Source organism: Pan troglodytes, chromosome X (assembly GCF_028858775.2).
Source record: "Pan troglodytes isolate AG18354 chromosome X, NHGRI_mPanTro3-v2.0_pri, whole genome shotgun sequence".
Taxonomy (NCBI): domain Eukaryota; kingdom Metazoa; phylum Chordata; class Mammalia; order Primates; family Hominidae; genus Pan; species Pan troglodytes.
This window is the reverse complement of record NC_072421.2, coordinates 56813595-56822265: the sequence shown is the minus strand read 5'-3', so window position 1 is coordinate 56822265 and position 8671 is coordinate 56813595. Positions and strand designations below refer to the sequence as shown.

Below are 8671 nucleotides of genomic sequence, written 5' to 3'. Positions count from 1 at the left end.
CACCCTGCTAATTTTTTTGTGTGTGTGTATTTTTAGTAAAGATGGGGTTTCATCATGTTGGCCAGGCTGGTGTCAAACTCCTGACCTCAAGTGATCCCACTGCCTCAGCCTCCCAAAGTGCTGGGATTACAGGATGAGCCACCATGTCTGGTCTTATATATTTTAGATACAAGTCATTTATGAGACATATTATTTGCAAAAATATTCTTGCACTGTGGCTGTCTTTCAAATTTCTTGACTGTGTTCACTGAAGCAAATTTTTTTTCAATTTTAATTATGTCCAGTTTATCTATTTTTTCCTTTATTAACTTGTGCTTTGGTGTAAGAATTAAAAATCTAATACTTAATTCAAGGTCACAAAAATTTATTCTATATTTCCTCCCAAGAGTTTTATAGTGTAACCCTTATATTTGAGTCTTTGGCCTATTTTGAGTTAATTTTTGTATTTTGCATGAGGTAGGGGTGGAAGTTTCTATTTTTTTTTTTTTTTTGCATGTAGATACCAAGTTGTCCCAGTACCATTTGTTGAAAATAGTTATTTCCCCTTTTGTCTTGCCTCCTTGTCAGAAGTTAATTGGCTGCAAATTAACTTTTGTGAGGGCTTATGTCTGGACTTTGGATTTTATTTCATTGATCAATATTTATATCCTATGCCAGTACCACATAGACTTGTTTATTGTAGCTTTGTAATAAGTTTTAAAATTTGGAAATGTGACTCTTCAAACTTTGTATACTTCAAGATTGTTTTGGCTATTCTGGGTCCATTACATTTTCATATGAACTTTAGAATCAGGTTATAAATTTCTTCAAAGTAGGCAACCTTAATTTTGATAAGGGTTGCATTGAATATTTTGATTATTTTGAAGAGTGTTGTCATCTTTATAATACTGTGCCTTCTGATGCATAAAATGCCTTTCACCAGATGTCCTTTTAAAGAAGTCTGTGTTTACTGTTTGTGATGTTCAGGCTGGCTCAAAAGTTTTAAAACTCTAATGTGTGAATAGTAATATTATACAATCTTTAAAATAACTGTCTATAATTTATTAAGTGTGCATAACATAACTCTAGAATATACATAAATGTCACCATACCTCCATTTGTGATTTTTCAGATTCTTTAATTCTGACGCTAGGGACTAATTTCAGAGGATTGGGTAAAATACTCAGGTTTCACAATCTCTCTAAATATTCATTTTACAATGTCAGCTTTAATTACTTATTTGAACAAATTGTATTATTATTTTATATTTTAATTTATAAGCCAAGTTTATCTGACATTTTCAGATATAATATATGCTTTCAAGTCTGTTTATCTTTTATTACAATTCAAAGGTAGAAGCTTTATTTTTTTATATCCCTGGAAATTATTATAGTCTATAAATTTTTTTCTATAACCTTGTAATTCCTGAAACATTTATGAACTATATGAAATATTGAAAGCTGCTATCTAATGTTTTCCCATTTTACTTGTATTTTTTCACCATAATATTTATTGATGTTTTTAATTAGGATATTCTATTTGTTCAATACTAAGCGTTTTAGAAGGAAAGTAGAAAATTACAAAAAACAAGCACATCAACCATTTCAGTCAGAAAAAAATAGTTAAGATGTAAAATACTAGGATGAGGATTAGCATAAAAAGATGTAGATTCCATGCAAAAACTGACAGCAAATTAAAGAAAGTGTACTGGAAACAATTCTTTTTTGGATTTAACCTTCCTCTACTTTCCTTATATTTTTCACTAAAATAAATGAATAAATAGACATAAATAAATGAATAAATGTAGGAAGAAGATCATATTTCAACACTAATTTTAGTAATGCTTTACATAGGAGTTCTTATAAAATATTTACTTAAAATTCACAATTTACTAGATGTAGTCATATAGATCTAACACAGCACTTAGAGACAAACTTTATTGGGGCCTTAATGGATTTATAGGAATATAAAGTTATACAACAAGAACAGGATGTCACCAAAAGAGTGCACTGGTTGGCTGCTGCAGGACCATCTCACAGGCATTGTATGCTTTGGTAAGTTCACCATGATCCAGGGCATGGCCTTAAATCTCAGAGGTCTTACAACACAATCTTGCCCATGTCTTAGAATTCATCGAAATTCAGGAAGTGAAATCACGCTGATTACATCATAAGACTGAAAGATACAGAAAGAGAACAAAAGTTTATTGACTTATAATGAGAAATTCCATTATCATACAGGTCAGATATGTCTGTTGAGCAGAAAACACCCCACTTTCCCTATTAAGCAAGTTAAAGAGAATGCAAAATTATTAGATGAGTGCTTAATAAATATTAAATCAAAGGCATACAATGCCAATAACCTGCATCTTTTTGGTATCTAATGTATTTGAATGCAAAATAATTTATCTGTTAGGTGGACCAGATGTTTCTATTATCTTAGGCATATTTCTCCCCCAAAAAGTACAGGGATGTCTACCGCTATTACTCTTGTTTTATTAGGCTTACAAAACTAATCAATCAGCCTCATTGTTCCCTCATAGCCCCTTGACAAACTCCTATATTCCTTGGAAATTTTATATTTATTTATTTATTTACACAATACATGAATAAATACATGAATACAATCTAGCTGTATATAATTCAAACAACATAGACATAATTCTTCTTACTGCTAAACTTTTACCATTCCTCAGTCTTTCTCCTATTTCCAGAAGAAAACATAGTTATCAATTCTGTCTAGACCTTTTTATTTCTATTTAAATGTACACATACATAGTATTTATAATAATATAATAATTTAGATTTGGAGTTTATAATATAAATTAGATCATCCTAGCATACACTTCTGCAATTTGTTTTTATTCACTTATAAATGTCTTAATAATTTTTAATATAAAAATAGATCAGTCTCAATATTTCAATGGCTTCAAAATATTGCATCGTGTTACAGTATAATTTTAAAATCATTCTGTTGAAAGATATTTAATATGCTTGCAACATTTTTACTACAAAAAAGCCAATTTATTGATATGTAGAATTATTTCCATATATTCTACAAATAAAACACAAGTCAAAACTTACAAACATTAAAATTACGATATAGATAAAATACTTTAGAAACGTACAATTTTATAGACAGTAGATATTTAACCAAATCCTTTCTAAAACTGAGAATTCTGGAGACTTTTTTGATTGTGGCAAATATGATGACCTAATATTAAAGTCAACTATATTTATTATTATTATTGGCCATATATTTTTGTCTCCTATGAATTGCCTGTTCTTTGACTATATTTCTATCAGGCTTTGTTTCTGTATTAACATAAAGAAATGTATTATATATTCTATGAATTAATGGCATCCATTATCTATCTTTTAAATGGAACCACATTGTATATAAATAGTCTTTAAGTTTACTTATGCTGTTTGTATAAAGTTTGCATGTTTTATAAAAGAAAATTATATTTAGAAATATAATACGAAGGCATTAAAATGAGGAAAACAACATAAAATGTATAAAAGAGAAGATTAACAATTTCTTCCAGAAAAACAATTCTAAATCTGTGGAGTTTAAAAGATGTTAAAAGTATGGAATAAATGCCTAATAATTTTTTCCATAACCAATCAAAGACACATATACTTACCAACATGTAACTCTTTCTGTTTGTTGTTACAAAAAATGAGTTTGTATTATACACATTACTCCAGACATGTTTTATTTATTTAATAATATCTCATAGTAACCACATAAACTTAAATATTTTAAAAATATCTGCACAAAATTCCAGCAAATGTGTCCACCAAAACATAGTAATTCTCAAAATGAACATAACTGAGACAGTTTCCAATTGTTTTCACAAATATGCAAACATATTCTCAGATGGTATAATAAAAAAGTTAAACAATTTGTGGATTACCATTTCAAATGTTGCAGTAAACAATTCTCCAAACACCAATGTATGAGAGACAAGCTAATCACCTCAACAAGAAATACCTGTTATCATACTTTAAATTTCTATAAATGATAAAGAAAACTAATATATGTTTGATTTATTGTACCTTAATAGAATTTTAAAAGTGGACAATTTTTTAAGAATTTAGTAATCCAAAATTTCTTAGTCATGATGATCTCCTCATTTTGATGTAGAAAAATAAATTTTAATTTAAATGAATCTCTATAAAGGGTCATTGCATATGAATCATTTTAATCATCTTTGCAACATAGGTTTAAATCTCTTTACCAGATACTATGCTATATTTCGGTTTAAAATTAAGTGTTTTTAGCATTTTTATTAAAATATTTTCATTATCAAAGAGTAAATAATTTATTGATGACTTTCAAATTTTCCTGATTTCTCAGAAAGATCTATTTAAGCCAAGTCATATAGTCTATAAAATCATGAATTTATATTAAAATGAGTTGATTTATCACTACTTTAAGAATAAATTTCTCAGTGTAGTAAAAATTGTGTATAAGATATGACAGAAATGTAAAAAGCATTATAGAATGAAGTAAAGGTTAAATATATATTCCAAAAATATATTCTCTATTAGCTATTAATGACATAAAATATGGCATTTCTTACTATCACATTTGATCAAATTAAAAAAAAAAAGAAATACCCCAAAATATGATCAAGAGTCTAAGGTGAACAGCGAAAGAGAAGATGTGGTTCACCAGGTATGGTGGCTCAGGTCTGTAATCCCAGCACTTTGGGAGGCCGAGGTGAGCAGATCATGAGGTCAAGAGATGGAGGCCATCCTGGCCAACATGGTGAAACACCATCTCTACTAAAAGTACCAAAAAATCAGCTGGGCATGGTGGCATGCACCTGTAGTCCTAGCTGCTCAGGAGCCTCAGGCAGAAGAATCGGTTGAACCAGGGAGGTGGAGGTTGCAATGAGTCAAGGTCACACCACTGCACACCAGCCTAGGCAACAGAGCAAGACTCCCTCTCAGAAAAAAAAAAATGTGGTTCATAACTTGGGTCACTTAAACAATAAGCAAAAGAAAATTAAAACATATGATGCAAAAGAGAAATGATCTTCTTAAAATAACAACTTAATAATCCCTAACTGATATATAATCAACTTTAATAAAACTGTCTCTTAAGTGCCCTGAGAAGCCACGAAAAAAAAAAAGTTACAGAGTAAAATAAATGGAGAAAAAATATTTCATATAACATTCAATAAAGCCATTCAATAACCACTCAAAAACAACTCAATAAAAAAAGACTCAAAAACCATAAAATTAAAAGAAGATAAGATATCACTATGAATCCACCACTGGGAAGAAGAAAAATTCACCACCTAAAATGACTACCTTCGGTCCAGAAAAAATGATAGAAAGAAAATGCAAAAATCAATTACAATCTGAAAGTACTAAATAAAAAAGTAAAAGAACAAATTGAAAAACACAAAAGAAAAAAACTGAAACTGATACCAATTATGTTAAAAATAATGTAAAGCAGTGAAAATAAAAAATGAAAAACAAAAAAAAAGACAAAAGAATCAGACTGAGAAGAAGCAATGACAATGAACGGGAGTGGCAAAGAGACACCAGTGACATCCCCGTGAAAAAACACACAACCAAGAAGCTTTGTGATGATGGGATCCTTTCCGAGTGTAAGTTTTTAAGCAGTTTGACCAAGAAAGCTCCAGTTTCACACCAACTGCTGGGGCCTATCTGATAACAGACTTCCTGCATTCATTCTCAAAGGAACGCCCAAGTTACCCAATCAATGGCATGACGACCCAGGCCTGGAGACAAAAAAGCATGCCCATCGCAAGTGGTGATTCAGAGCCTGTATGGGAGAGTTTGTGGGCAGTGTTATGCCTGTGGGGGTGCATGTGCGTACATGTCTGTGTGGGGGAACACTTGGGCCCACACCCTTGTGCCCGTGTCAAGTTTCTTGTGTGTTTCTCTGCTTGTGTGTTTGTGATTATGTTTTGGGGTGTGGAGTCCCTTCTGAGTGCGTGTGTGGGTGTCTCTGTGTCTGTGGTCTGTGGGCATCTGCCTGTGTGAGTGAGAGTGGGAAAATGGGCACGTGGCAGAGACAGCCTGCCTGTACACACTGAAATGTGGATCGCTGTTGTGTTCACATGGCTGGGCTGGAAAGAAAGGCAACAGGACACAACTTGCCAAGGCTCCCACTGGCTCAGGATTGGACATTTACAGAGTCCACAAAAAGAATGGGGACAAACAGCGAGCCAAGAGGTACTGGAAAATCCATGAATTCACGATGACATTTCACTTAAAAGTAACTCCTGGGTGGTGTTTTATATATATATTTTAAGTTCTAGGGTACATGTGCACAATGTGCAGGTTTGTTACATATGTATACATGTGCCATGTTGGTGTTCTGCACCCATTAACTCGTCATTCACATTAGGTATATCTCTAATGCTATCCCTCCCCCTCCCCTCACGGCAAGACAGGCCCCGGTGTGTGATGTTCCCCACCCTGTGTCCAAGTGTTCTCATTGTTCACCAGAGAAACTGAACTGGTGACTTTCATCTCTGCTTCTTTAAAAATGAAAGTGAAGCCTCCTTCCAGGCCTGGTGCTGCAAGGGGACACACCCATCACCAATGAGCAGAAGAAGAAGCAGTCTCGATAGAACATTTGTGCCGCAGAGAGCTGAAAGTGAAAGGAAAAAGGAAGAAGAAGAAAGAAAGAGGAGAAAAAGAACAACAACAAGTGGCAGCTTCGTGTCACCAAAGCTGTCCTGAAAGATCTAGTTCAGGGGTGTATCACTGCGTGGTGACATACACAACAAGTGACAAAGAGACATGAGTGACGTCCGGGTGAAAGGACACACCACTGAAAAGCTTCTCATTGATGGGGTCCTTTCTGAGTGGGATCAAGGGCTCTGATCCACAAGTAGCCCTGCAGGAGCAAAAGAGAACAAAGGTGCAGGCAAAATCTTGCCCTCTGAATATCATCAGCACACTTCAAGGGGCCATCAAGTCCCTAGTACGTAAGGCCAAGGGAGGGAAGGACTCTGGAAATGGGAGGAGAGATGAAAAATGGGGAGAAACCGGACACCAAGAAAAAGAGGTAATCAGCCACCTATGGCAATAGGGAGGGCAGAAAGAGGAGGGGGATTCTGATTATGCGCTTCAGGGGTCAGCCAGGATCCATCTAATTTTCTTAGGAAAAGTAAGCATGTTCTCCCTAATGATGTGCCTGTGCCCACCCGACCCTCCCCAAGCCACAAGTGGACTAAAAGTAAAGACAGTGAAGATAAAAAAAAGTGGGAGGCTGGCAAGATGGTGGAATAGGAACAGCTCCAGTCTGCAGCTCCCAGCGAGATCGATGCAGAAGATGGGTGATTTCTGCATTTCAAACTGAGGTACCAGGTTCATCTCACTGGGACTGGTTGGATAGTGGGTGCAGCCCAAGGAGGGTGAGCCAAAGCAGGGTAGGGGTGTCACCTCACCAAGAAAGTGCAAGGTGTCAGGGAACTCCCTCTCCTAGCCAAGGGAAGCCATTAGGGACTATACCATGCACTCCAGCACAGACACTGCACTTTTCCCATGGTCTTCACAACCCGCAGAGCAGGAGATTCACTCCAGTGCCCATGCCACCAGGGCCCTGGGTTTCTAGCACAAAACTGGGTGGCCGTTTGGGCAGACACCAAGCTAGCCACAAAAGTTGTTTTTTTATTCATGCCTCAGTGGCACCCAGAAGTCCAGCCAGACAAAACCATTCACTCCCTTGGAAAGGAGGCTGAAGCCAGGGGGCCAACCGGTCTGGCTCGGCGGGTCCCAACCCCATGGAGCCCAGCAAGCTAAGATCTACTGGCTTGAAATTCTTGCTGTTAGCACACCACTCTGAGCTTGACCTGGGACCCTGGAGCTTGGTGGGGGGAGGGGCATATGCCATTGCTGAGGCTTAAGTAGGCAGTTTTACCCTTACAGTGTAAACAAAGCTGCTGGAAAGTTCGAACTGGGTGGAGCCCACCGCAGCTCAGCAAGGCCACTGTGGCCAACCTGCCTCTCCAGATCCCCTCCTCTCTGCACAGGGCATCTCTGAAAAAAAAGGCAGCAGTTCCAGTCAGGGACTTATAGATAAAACCCCCACCTCCTTGTGACAGAGCACCTGGGGGAAGGGATAGTTGGGGGTGCAGCTTCAGCAGATTTAAACGTCCCTGCCTGGTACCTCTGAATAGAGCAGCAGATCTCCCACCACAGCATTTGAGCTCTGATAAGGGACAGACTGCCTCCTCAAGTGAATCCCTGACACTCATGTATCCTGACTGGGAGACACCTCCCAGTAGGAACTGACAGATACCTCATACAGAAGAGCTCTGGCTGGCATCTGGCAGGTGTCTCTCTGGGACAAAGGTTCCAGAGGAAAGAACAGGCAGCAATCTTTGCTGGTCTGCAGCCTCCGCTAGTGATACCCAGGCAAACAGGGTCTGGAGTGGACCTCCAGCAAAACTCCAGCAGACCTGCAGCAGAGGAGCCAGACTGTTAGAAGAAAAACTAACAAACAGAAAGGAATAGTATCAACATCAACAGAAAGGACATCCAATCAGAGACCTCAGCTGATGGTCACCAACTTCAAAGACCAAAGGTAGATAAATCCATGAAGATGGGGAGAAAGCAGCACAAAAAGGTTGAAAATTCCAAAAACCAAACACTTTTTCTCCTCCAAAGGATCATAACTCCTCACCAGCAAAGGAACA

The 8671-nt window shown here is 36.7% G+C and overlaps 1 protein-coding gene across 1 annotated transcript in view; it reads right to left on the bottom strand.

Moving 5' to 3' along the window:
- Positions 1 to 1902: 1902 nt before the first annotated feature.
- NBDY (negative regulator of P-body association) overlaps positions 1903 to 8671 on the bottom strand; it is a 77801-nt gene continuing 71032 nt past the window's right edge. Inside the window, exon 3 of the transcript XR_010154777.1 lies at positions 1903 to 2154. The gene's annotated coding sequence lies outside the window, so the exon portion shown is untranslated. The remainder of the gene's footprint in view (positions 2155 to 8671) is intronic.